Source organism: Calliopsis andreniformis, chromosome 4, assembly GCF_051401765.1.
Source record: "Calliopsis andreniformis isolate RMS-2024a chromosome 4, iyCalAndr_principal, whole genome shotgun sequence".
NCBI classification, from domain to species: domain Eukaryota; kingdom Metazoa; phylum Arthropoda; class Insecta; order Hymenoptera; family Andrenidae; genus Calliopsis; species Calliopsis andreniformis.
Genome location: NC_135065.1, coordinates 4,800,990 through 4,813,627, shown reverse-complemented (window position 1 = coordinate 4,813,627; position 12,638 = coordinate 4,800,990). Strand labels below are relative to the sequence as shown.

The following is a 12,638-nucleotide window of genomic DNA, read 5'->3' as shown; positions in this document are numbered from 1 at the left end:
CCAAAATATTGTCAAGATCCTCGAAAAGACTTCACACTCCACGTTCTTACGACCTACAGTAAATCCATCGAAAGTAAACCAGCGTCTATCTTTCGCTTCATTTGAAGCTGTCATGGCGCTAACACATGTTTGGGATAGGGTATCGAGAGCACATGGATATGAAGTTAGTAAGGGCAGAGTTCCCCATATGGGACCGTGTGAGAGTTGATTCATCTTTTCCTCCTCTAAAGCCCAGGTCGACAGGGGAAGCCCTCGCTCGGTCTCTCGGCAATTGGGTTTCACTCTCTAGGCTTGTGTCCCTAATTCGCGGGGCGCAGGTCCTCAGGTCTATTTCGAAAGCGTACGGTTGGTCAGGCGCTTGCAACTGTGCCAGCACTCTATTCAACCGAGAAGGTATGGCCACAGATGAGGCACAGGCTAAAATCCAGTGTAAATTTTTGTTATTGATTTTTGGGTGAAAGATAACGCTGCCACAGGCGAAGCTAAATATAGTGAGTATAGGTTGAGTGAAAGTGTATCTGTCTTGTAATTTTGTACAAAGGCTCGTGTGAAAAAACAATTCTATGGAAATGTGAGTGTGCCTTTGAACTTGTATGGAGAAAATATTGTATTCGAGAATGTTGAAGTAGAAGGCTGACTTTATGTTTGCTCGTCTTAGCAACTTCTGTATCAAGGATTCCTAGAATTTGTAACACGCTCGTAAATTCCACGTTTAAGCTTAATTTATTAATATTGAAGTGTAGGAACAAGTTTTGAGCAACATTTGCTAATTTCGCCAACTTCGACGCGAGGGACTCCTTAAACTCCTTCAAGATTGTATAATTAAGAAGGCACGAGAGAACCAATCATTCATATAAGCTCGTACAATCTTGTAAAGTTAGAAAGATAACATCTATAAATATATTGAAAGGGAAGAAGGTTATTAAAAAATACTTTTTTCTAATTTCTACAAATATTTATTCATCACGTAGTCGATGAAAATACAGAATTATATTGTGTAAGAAAATGAATGACGTCGAAAAGGGCGAAACTATGTTTCAGCATAAGCACATAAATGATCAATATTATAAGATGGATTAGGGATTGTGCCCAATAATCAAAACGTGGAGATCACTTTGGCCTGTGAACAACTTACTCAAATCACAACACATTTTTAATATCTACAAAAACATGAAAAATAATTTTTATATTATATGTCCCTTATTCATACTTTAGAGGAAGAAAAATGATTTAATTTCAAAATAAAAAATTGCGCATTGTAAGGTTCATTAAAAACCATCATCCTGCTTCTACAGGGTGTCTTAGAACTAGTGATACAAGCGGAAAACTAATGATTCTACATGAAAAAATAATTGGAAAATGGAGAATAAAATTGTTTAATATCGTTCTTGATTTTTAAGAAACGAAATCTTTGCATGTAGAGTAACTATTCTTTTCTTTACACTGTCACTTCTAAAACAGCCTGTGTAGCACAAAAGAAATGAGAGAAGCCAAATACTAACCGCAATAAAAAATGCAACGAGCTCATGAACGCCAATGTGGTTTATTATCTGCAAATGACACGGTGAAGAAGCAGGGTTATCCGTGACAGAACCGAGATGCAGTCGATGCTTACATCCGTGTTCATCTACATTGCGCCTGGTGCAAATTGCCCGTTCTATTATTCAGCTGAATGCAAAAGCGCTGTAAAGTTCGACGCGTGGTTAACCACAGAAACAAGGGTCAACTCGACTAGGAACATGTACTCGAGAAACAGACGAATCCATCTAGTTTGGATATTTCCAGTAAATTCTTTTCTGGGCTAACTGCAATATTTCATTCATTTGTTCATGTTTGTTTTTGTCAAGTTCCTGACAAAAACTTTATGTCAGAATTTTTGGTTGAAACTTACATTTTTTGTGAAATAAGTGTCGAGTGTTGGTCTGACTTTTTGATGAGTTCTACTAGGAATTGATTAGTAGATTATATTTATGCACTTGTGGGAAATTTAACAAAATATTCAAAGTAAATGTTATAATATTGAGAAGGTGAATCTAGTCTATATTGCAAGTTATATTTGTCTTCCTGACTTAGTTAGATATTCCAAGTTTCAAAAGGTCTTATGCTTCGTGTTGAAAGTTCTAGTACTGCTATATATTAATATTAGACTATTTGACTTAGAATATTTTAGTCAGAAAATAGAGAAGGGGACTCTAAATCTTAGTTTCATATTAAAAATTTGTTCTTGTTTTTATTACACTGAAATATATCAGTGTATACTTTGATCATATATATTATCAGAAATTGTCATAGGCTCTTTCAGTCTTTTAATAATAAATTAACATGATCTCGATTTGCATCGGTATGATATTAGAATTTAGTTATATTTGTATACCACAATAATGGACAGAAAATGTGAAATACTTCGAAATTTCATTTATTTTAAATTTTTGTAAAATAATATTTGTAGATATTTTCCTATCTTAAATTCTACTTTCTAGACCACTAATACAAGAGGGATTATGAGATTAAGATAAACATCAGTTTATTAAATCCTTTTGAATTAAAACACTAAAAGTAAATATATAAATTAACCTTAATTTATGATTTAAATGAATATTCGCAAAGTTTAAGTACTCACCATAAATTTTGTCGAAATTATTTATAACCTTATAAATACTTAATCTTTACAGCCTCCAGTCTTATGTTTATTTTTATTATCGAAACTTAAGCACCTACAAAACGTTGAAATATAAAAATATAAAATTATGATACTAATAAGACAATTTAACAGGACAATTCACATTATACACCATACTTTCCTTGCTCAATAAAAAAGGTGATTGTTCAACAAAATACCATCCATACACAACACAAATAATTATTACCCTTCCATGAAAACGCTCGAATAATTCCCCCATAAATTCCAAATTCTCCATTTTTCATTAATACCTCGCGTCGCGTGAAAAACAATCGTCAAGATGAATACCCCTTGAATAATTTCGCGTAATAACGATTTTATAGTAATCGTTAGCGTAATAACGAGCTTACCGCGCTGCACAGGAATAGTATATAAAAACCTTTGAATGACTGTGGCTTATTCAAAGGCACGTCTAAAGATACACGCGATATTCGGCTTCGTTATTGATTTAAATACATTGTACCCCTGCTGTGTGTGAATGAATATTACAGTGCACTCGCTCGTCACGTAATATTACCATAATTACGTAGTCGTGTACGCCGTTATATTATTCATACGCTCATGAAAGCATCGTAAAGTTCGACGAGCAGTTAGCTTCGCGCAAAGTAGAGACTTCTATCGGAAGATGACAGAGTTTCCAAAGTTGCGGGGTTCGATAGTTTACTCGCCACTTTGAGCGGCTACGACTTGGGAATGCCTGTGATCCTTAACCCTTAATTGCTGACGCGAGCTTTCCCTGCTTTTGTAACCTGCCCCCTCTTTCGTGACGTAGCTCGATTTGTCCTTGGTCACTTGTGTTTGCCGCGCTGCCTTTCCAGAGAGCACGCAGAGTCGTCTTATGCTGTTCAAATAATTGAGAAAGGTGATTTTAGTTGAGAATTTTGAAAGTTGTATAAGTTCGAAAATGAAGAAAAAGTTATTTTATTAACTGAGTCGTGTGAAAATAAGGCAAATTATGAAAAATGAAACGTAGATTTTTAAAAATGTTTGGAGGTACATTGCTTTGGTAATAATTGAAATTTAAAATCCTTACAAATTGTTAAGGAAATATTTTCACGTGAGACGTCGATTTCAAATGATTTTTAAAACAGAAGATTCATTATACAGGGTTGTCTACTTAAGTAAAGTTAGCTAAGAGTCTTTTTTTTAATTGTGACGACATAAAAAAATATTTTGTATGCAATTTGAATGGTATTGAAAGACCAGTATACTGCAAGGAATATTTCTTTTTAGTTTCAAATAAAATATTTTTTATATCATCACAATTGGAATAGATATGTAAGTAACCTTATTCAAGTTGACCACCCTGTATAGTTACAGACTAATAAAAAAAAATTTTTTCTTACTTGTTTAATAATTTTTGAAAGACTGACTTGCAATTTTCATACAATTATCTTTATTATAACTCAAGTTATTACATATTTCTCCCAGTGTATCATTCTGAATGGGTTTAACGTTCCAAAAACAAAGAAAAAGGTCCCAATTTCTATAGCTCCCTCGTCAATAAAAGACCACCGAAACAATACAGGCAACAATAAATTTCATTACAGTTGTTTCAAATTCTCCAACGATCGTCCCTTGATAACCACAATAAACTTCGTTAAAGTTTGTTAAAATTCCCCGCGACTTGTTCCCGGATAACTACCAAAGAGAAGAATTGCAAGCGCAAAAAACGATTCCTCGAAACCCTTCCAACCTGGCTTTCTTGTCCGCTTGACAAAACCTTAAGACAGGCAGCTAGCTTCGCTGCGTCGAGTAGCGCTCGCCGAGGCTATAACATCAACCGCTATTACTTCATTCCGTTTTGGAGTGTAATTTCACCGTAATTATGACAATGCTGGTCGCATCGCCATAGAGAAAGACACGTGAACTCTTGACCTGACCCAGCGTTAAAGGGCAGTTTAGCAGTAACACACGGGCTTTAACAATATTCATAAATTCATAAATGCGGCCTTTCGGACCCGCGGCTGGGCCAATGAATTTACTGGGAAACGGACTTCAACGACGCGCAGGATTTTGTTCTCTTTACTTACAATGAATATTTACTCGTTTCCGTCAGAAACACTCCGCCCCCACTCCCACGCGCGCCAGTATTTTTTGTCGGCTCGCGAAAGTAATTAGGAGGCAGTAAAGATGCAAATAAATGACGTAATTGGTGGCTCGAACTGCTGCCACCTACGTTTTCGCATAAATATTCATTAGTTCCTTCGAATTAACGTTTCCTCTTTTCATAATACTCGGTTAGGAATCGTGCTTGGCTACTGTTTGGGATACCCTCTCGAAAATTAATCTTAAGTCTGCTAAATGCTTTCGAGAATTTATTTAGAGCCGTGCAGAATCCTTTAAGTCTTGCTCAAAATAGCCAAGTTATTGGAATTCAATGAGCTTGAATATATGTAGGTGATTTAAAGCAACTTGACCAATGTGAACTTGTTATTTTACTCGATTTGAAACATCCCTTTAAGTTTCTATTTTGTCAAGATCAGTTGACGTTTAGATTAGTCCAGTTAGTTGAATTCAAGTGGCTTGGATGTAAGAGACTTGAGGCAGTTTGGCCAATGTGAACGTGTTATATTACTTGAGGAATTTGTACTGACAGTGCCTAACAAAAGATAGCATTATCAAACAACATGTTCATGGAGATAGAACCACAAATTAATAAATACAACAGTATACCTAATATTCTTAGCAGAACTATGAGCTAATGTAAAGAGAAGTTTGAAGGCTCGTTTAAGATACTAAAGGTAGAGATACATCCAGCTGCAAAGTAGACCATAACACTTCGCGCAGTTCCGTGTAAAGAACTTTACTTTGTAAATGCGACGTTCATGAAAGGAGTAAGGCTCTAGAAAGTGTAATGAAATGCCAGGTTCCGTGAAGAGCTTGATGTCATTCATTCTTGTAACGTTGGGGCACACTATAGAGATTGCTGGCCAATGCAGGGCCAATTCGAGTGGATACGGAAGCTGAACAATGCAGGAATTCCCGCGGGCAAGTCGTGCCCGTTAGTAGTTAATCGAATATCGACTAGGTCGAACAAGTGGAATCTCAGGTGATTATCGAGTGAGTGTCTGTCGATAAGAGTCTCTCGCTTTCTCAGTATGCGTACGTACGTGTGTTCTCTGCTTTATTTTCCTTTATTCGCTCGTGAACGCGTAAGCCCCAGCGAAAGATTTTGAATAATTTTAGTCGTAACTTCTCAAAATGTACATTTTCTCGAACAGTGTCGTAAAACTGACGAATTTATGCAAATATTGTATTTAATCAAACTTGCACATTTTGTGGGGTTATTTAGTCGCTAAGAGTAAGATAGTCTAATGTTAGTAGTTCAAGTATGGTATCTTGGAGACATTTCGCCTTTGTCTGATATATGCGCGTTCTTACTACTTGGAGTAGAAATTAGTACCCACTGAGGACTCGAAAATGAATGTTCTTCTTCTGAATAAATATTCCTTCATTTTGCTAAAATATACATTTTACCTAAAATAGATTTGATTACTAGTGTTAGTATAAATTTTGTTATTGTTTATTATTCATGAATTATGAGTGTTCTCTATTTTATAAGCAAAAAATGGAACATGAAAGGGTAGTTATGAATTTGAAATATTATGTGTTTTAATTATAACTACAATAAAATACTGTCATTAACTGTTTAAATAAAATAAGAGACATATAGGGTAGATCATAAAACTCAGTTCAATTTAAAAATTTTTTTATTTTCTTCTATGTAAATTACATATTTTCTGTGCAATATTTTTACAAAAGTTGATGAACAAAATAAGACATTTCTGTAAAAACTTTTCCTACCATCTTCGTGTACAAACAGGTGGAAATCTGTAAACAAAGGTTGAGTGATTGAAGATATTTTAATTACGCTTCTTCACATAAACATAGTTTATAGGGCAACTTTGTTATCGTTCGACTCGAAAGAAAGTCGATTTCACTCACCTTTCTAACGGCTGACTATGAGCGAGGAAGTTTAACAAGTTTATAAGTGAAATTCAAATATGTGCTTTGCATACATCAGAAAGTACTTTGACATGGCAGCAAGGTAGTTTGTATGTCAACACACAACGTTTTCATGTGTTACAGAGTGCATATACAATGTATACTTAGCATTAGAAGAGATCTCCAGCCATATGCAGACTATTTAACCGTACAATTTGTAAATAAAATACTTACACTGCATAATTTAAAATATCGAAATATAGTAATCATTAACAATTTGTTGAAATTCACTAATTCAGTGAACATTAATGAATGATGTACTGTATATATATAAAATAATTTTATATTTCGTAAACTCGTTTAAAATTAGTTTAATAGTTAAATTAGTGTATCATGAATTGTTTGCAAAAAGATTGCAAAATTTTTTTCAAAAATCGAAACGTATAAGTATAAACAAATATTAACCCTAGAATGATACACTGTTATTTTTTTCACACTGCTACACGTCTAAATTTGACGTTAAATGTCTACAAAATTATCTAAAAAAACAATTCACAGAATTACTTTGAAGTGTATAATTTAAGATTACAAACTTCAACTACTAAAAAGGAATTAAAAAAGAATTTTATTAGGAATGATTTGAAACACAGTGACAGAAATCAGTACTTTCCTAAGACCATGAAAGACCCCAGTGTGCCATTCCAGGGTTAATTCTACATCACTCTATTTTAAGTGTTGCGTAAACAGCCGCACGTCAAACACCTGCAGTTTTAGATTCCACTGCATTTCCCCAACCAATTCCCGAAAACATAAAACCCCCCCCGAATCCGAGAGCCAAACACCTTCAACCCAATCAGCAGCATCGCGCCAGAAGCTATCAAAGAAATAATTAAGCGTGTCCACTTAAACCTCGTACTCGACGTCCTTCGAGGAAGGACATCGTTCGGCGGCGCGTCCCAGTGCGCGGGCGCAGCCTCGGTGCCTTGCACCCTGTCGTGACGTATTTATTAATTGGTTACGTAGGAGAATCCAGCCGTGCACGTGGAAAGGGACGGTGGATTCAGAGGGGTCGACGACGAGTGGCGCGCCGAGGGGTAAGAGAGGAGGGGGGAGACAGGAGTGAAAGAGGGGAGGACGTAGTAGTAGTAACGTGTAGTAGCGTGTCAGGGGTGGGTCGGCCAGGCGCCAGCGAAGGGGTAGGAAGCGGGTAACCCGGCCGTAGTACGGCGCACGCGCTCTGCCCGTTTGCGGCCACTGAGTCAAGGTCTCGCGGGCTGACAATCGACCTGACCTCGGTTCCCTCCTTAAAACCAGCGCAAACACAGGCACATGCACGTGAGGGGGCACGGCTGCTGCGTGCACGGCCGTGCATGCACGGGCTGCACACGCGAACCCGCCAGACAGTGAATCGTCCCGCGGCGTCGCTCGGCTTTATCATTCGCGCGAAGACGACGCTTTACTGTGCTGGGTGAAAGTTGCTGGATCGAGCTGGGATAACACGCTCTGCGCAGGGTTGGTCGCCTTGGGCTGCTTTGATGCTCGTCGGGGAGGGGAGTCGTGGCTCTTCGGGGATAATGAACGAGAAGCGGTCTTGGGGAGCTTCGGGGAATGTTATTGTTAGAGGGGAGCTGAGCCTTGGAAGCATGGGGTTTTTGGGTTGGGAATGAGGCAATGGGGCAATAAGGTTGGAGGCGATGGCCTTTATTGCAGCGACAGCGTATTTTCGGGGGTCGATGAGGGCAATTAACTGGACGCTGTGCAGGGCTGGTGACGTTACACTTGAGTCACGTGTTGATATAGTAGTCATTTTCGGTATGTAAGGGATACGTCGATTCAATTAGTAGTTATGAACACTTTGGCCAATATGTTATATCGGGAAGTGCTTGTACAACAAGCGGTTCTATTTACAGTAACCATATACAGGGTGTATCAGAAAATGTGGAACATTTTTTGAAGGCTGATTCTAGAAAGGAAGATAAGGAAAAAAGTTCACGTGCAGATATGTCTGAAAACGCTTGGTGTTTTGGTTATAAGCTATTGTATGTTGCGTACAGTGTGATAGTTTCTTTAAGTGCAAGGGGAAATAATGTCCCTAGGCCTAATAAAACCTTAAAGGAGATAGCACACCGCGCAGGCAAAAAAGAACCAGCGTTTTATGCAATATAAAGAAGCGTGTAACTGAAAATGTATGCGTTTTGGAGTGTATGTGCATGTGAACTTTTTCATTGTCTTTGTCTCTAAACCTATCCTCCACAAATGTTTCACGCTTTTCTTACTTTTTATGGGATTTGAAGCAGTGTTTACATGCCTCACATGCTGACACACGTGTACACGTATTCTTTCCATTGTCTACGTAACTAAAACCTACTTTGCAAAAATACAGTAAAAAGTACAGTACTGTTTTGTTTCGTACTATTTATGACTGGAATTTAAGACACGTATGGCTTACTAAAAGAGTGACTAAGATTAAATAACCCTAACAGCAGGTAATAGCTGGTGACCAGTTATTTGGGATTGCTTATTATTGGAAGAGAGTGATGCCAACAACCATGTGTTGCTAGAGATTGATATTGTTCCTAAAGGATTCATTCAGGGAGTAGAAGGGAACCCAATACCATTTGGTACGAGAACTGGGGTGAAGTCTACAGCACTTACCCTAGCCCCAGAACTGTCACTTAGCAATGTTACTAAATGAGTTTTCTAATATGAAGATTCTTGAGTGATTCATCGAATGTAGAGATTTGAATTACTTTGCTTGGTGTTTGATCTTGATTTGTTTTGTATAGAAGGTGCTGAAGACAGAATCATTCGTACAGTGTGAAAGTAAGGGATGTAGGAAATTTAGGTTTGAAGTTCAAGGTTGGGTGGTAGCTTTAGGTAGCTCGAGGGAGCTCATAGGTGTAATAATGTACAATACACTAACTCGTGGATTCGTTCAGAGGTATTCAAGTACCTATACAAATATAAGTATAACAAATGTAAGTTTGCGCAGATAACGAGAAATTATACGTCACTGTTATACGTTATATATATACAATCACCGTTAGATGGCGCACTTTCTTATGTATTTTCTCGCTGATTGTCGAACAAGGTGCTTTTTCTACATATACTAAAAGCGAACGTCTTTGCGTGTACTTGCTTCGGCAGTACATATACTAAAATTGGAACGATACAGAGAAGATTAGCATGGCCCCTGCGCAAGGATGACACGCAAAATCGTGAAGCGTTCCACATTTTTTACAAACTTTTTTAATTTTTTCAAATACATTGAAATATATACAAATTACAGGTAATGAAGTTATATTCAAATTAACTTCAGGCAACATGCAGTAGAAAATCTAACTTCAGCGTGTCCTAGTAAATGCATATTAGATTAGAATATCTACAGCCTACAGCCCCTTTTATCTACAAAGAACTAACGCTCCAAGCCGAGGGTTTGAACGAACCATGATGTATATGAATTAATCAAATGCACCTTGTCGAAGGCATTACGCTGCTGAATAACGATCTTTCGGAATACGTCCAGGTACCTCTCTTTGAACACCCTTATTTGCATGGAAAGCAAACGCATCTAACCCATGAATTAATGAATCTTAGTCTCCCTAGAGTGTACACTCTTTCCACAGAACGTGTTGCTCACTTTATCAACCTATTTTCAAAACATTTTTCAAATTCCATAATTTACGTCGTTGTCAACTTTTCAATCTCGAGGTAAAACGAATCTGTGTTGTTACAGTAATTTTAAAACTGAATTTTCTAAATATTATGGCAGATTTTCTTGCACGAAAAACTTAAATTGAGGAAAACAGTCGTGGACATGATCTAACATCTTCACTGCCACTACCAAATAATATATGACACCTTGAATTTTAAACAAAATTTTATTTTAGTTTCTTAATTCATGAATGTTATAATACTTCGTCGAGATTAACTGATTACATTAGGAAGGGTAGTTACTTTAATTTATACCTAATTCTGTTAATTAGTATGATTTTAAATATATAAATTTAGTATAGAAATCTTTACATTGCGTATATTAGATTAAGTTGCTATGCAATTAATAATTTGCAAAATTTTCCAAAATGCTTCTACGTAAAAGGTATCACTAAAGACCATAATGTATCTGAATTTCAATAAAATTCGAAATGGTAATATAAAACGTGAAATGACCCATGTAGATGTATTTCGCTAAAATGGAGTACTCATCGGTTGCCTTTGCGCAATTTATCTACGGGCACATGAATTTGTTTTGTGGGATTCTCGTCTTTTCAGAGAATCATATCTGTATTTCTCATATATGAGAAATTATTTTCGGAAATTGAAGTGGTTTCCTGATCAATGACCATATCACGAAACCTTTCATCAATCAAATGATGTTTTCATTTTCTTTTTATCTTTAGTTGATACGGTAGTGCCAATAGCGGTACGAAATGAGAAATATCAATCGATATTTTAGTGAAATTAACTGAGGAGTAGTAAATTATTAAATGTAGCATTAGAAAAGTTTTCCAGTAATTTATAATTCTGCTATATCAAATACATGCCATATTTCACCTTCTGGTTCATGCACATAGATTTTTCAATAACAAATAGAATAACATAAATTATACATTATTAAAATTTTTTTAAGTGGGATTTAACGTCTCATTGACCACTGACCTATGGACAAGTGACACAAAATGAACTTCTCTTAAGAAAACAAGTTTTTCTTTAAGGAAGATTTATTTTTATTCCAAGCAAAATTTACCTAACTATCAAACATCAGCTGAGACTATTAACAGAAACTATTATAATAGTTTCTAATTAGTAGTTTCTAGTTAATAAGATAACAATATATCTAGAATATCTACCTATGTACTACCTAATACTATTTTCTCCTTTTTTTATTGCTTCAATTATAAACAAAATGTAAACCTTATATTATTATACAAAATATTCATAAAACGAATAACTGTATTCCCATCCCTTAGAAACCGATCTGAATAATTATTATACATTCATTTCCACTCTAGAATTTTTCACTCATCATTTCACAGTACTCATAGTGAACGTAGGTTTCCTCCATGCATCCCTATCTTGCTTTCAGCTTCCGAGTTTCCTCGACTTGCCACGTTTCCAGTTAAAATGTGTTGGAGAAGCTGCTCTCTAGCACAGTTCGTGAAAACGTTTCCACGTACATATTTACGTAAAGGTGTGTATTCGGAGAAGATGCTCGCTTCAAATCTTTTCGGTCCCTATACATATGTACGTTCAAGGTAAAAGTTCATCCATATAAAGAGTGTCCCATTTAACTTGACCTAAATACATCCATCACTGTTGATCTTACGAAATTATACAGAACGTTTCAAGAAGTGTGGGATATTTTCTGTGGATCGAGTTTTAGTAATAAAAAAGTATAATTAAAGCACAGAAGGTTATAAAACATGATATGTTTCAGTTATAAATACGTTATTTTCAAAAATCGGCCATATAGTAATGTTATTCTTGATAACTGATGATATTCTTGATACATGATAATTATTTGTACATAGTTATCGTTCTAAAATTTAAAGATCTGAGATTTGAACCCTTACTATACATTTCATAGCTTATTATAATTACCAGAAATGAAAATCATTAAGTTTATTTAATGCTATCAATTTTGGTAGATATTGTAATGTTGTTCTTTGCTAAATAATTATTTAAAAAATTTTATAATGGAAATCAGAAAGCTGAAGAAATCTTTATAAAACTGGATGAAGATAAAAACTAAAAATAGATTTATTTGAAATTTAAATCTCCGTACTATCGATAAAAAAATATCGTGCAGAAACCCATACAATCAATCGCAGGTTTCGTTCAATTAATCGTGTGGATGGGTACACCCAGTAAATAGAAATACTTGAGTAAAAATATCATCACTAGTCTAGTCAATGCGATTGGATGAAAGCTGCGATTGATCCATGGGCTTCTAGCGCAATTCATGAAATTGGCACTGCATTTTGCACTAACAAGAACGTTTTACAATCAA

General features: G+C 35.9%; 1 protein-coding gene and 1 non-coding gene across 2 annotated transcripts in view; both read left to right on the top strand.

Moving 5' to 3' along the window:
* The window catches only part of Hs3st-a (Heparan sulfate 3-O sulfotransferase-A), a 181,692-nt gene that overhangs the window by 131,349 nt on the left and 37,705 nt on the right, over positions 1 to 12,638 (top strand). The window lies entirely within an intron of this gene.
* LOC143178648 (U6 spliceosomal RNA) lies at positions 9,760 to 9,866 on the top strand. Its single transcript, XR_013001831.1, has one exon. It is a non-coding gene; the product is annotated as a U6 spliceosomal RNA (small nuclear RNA).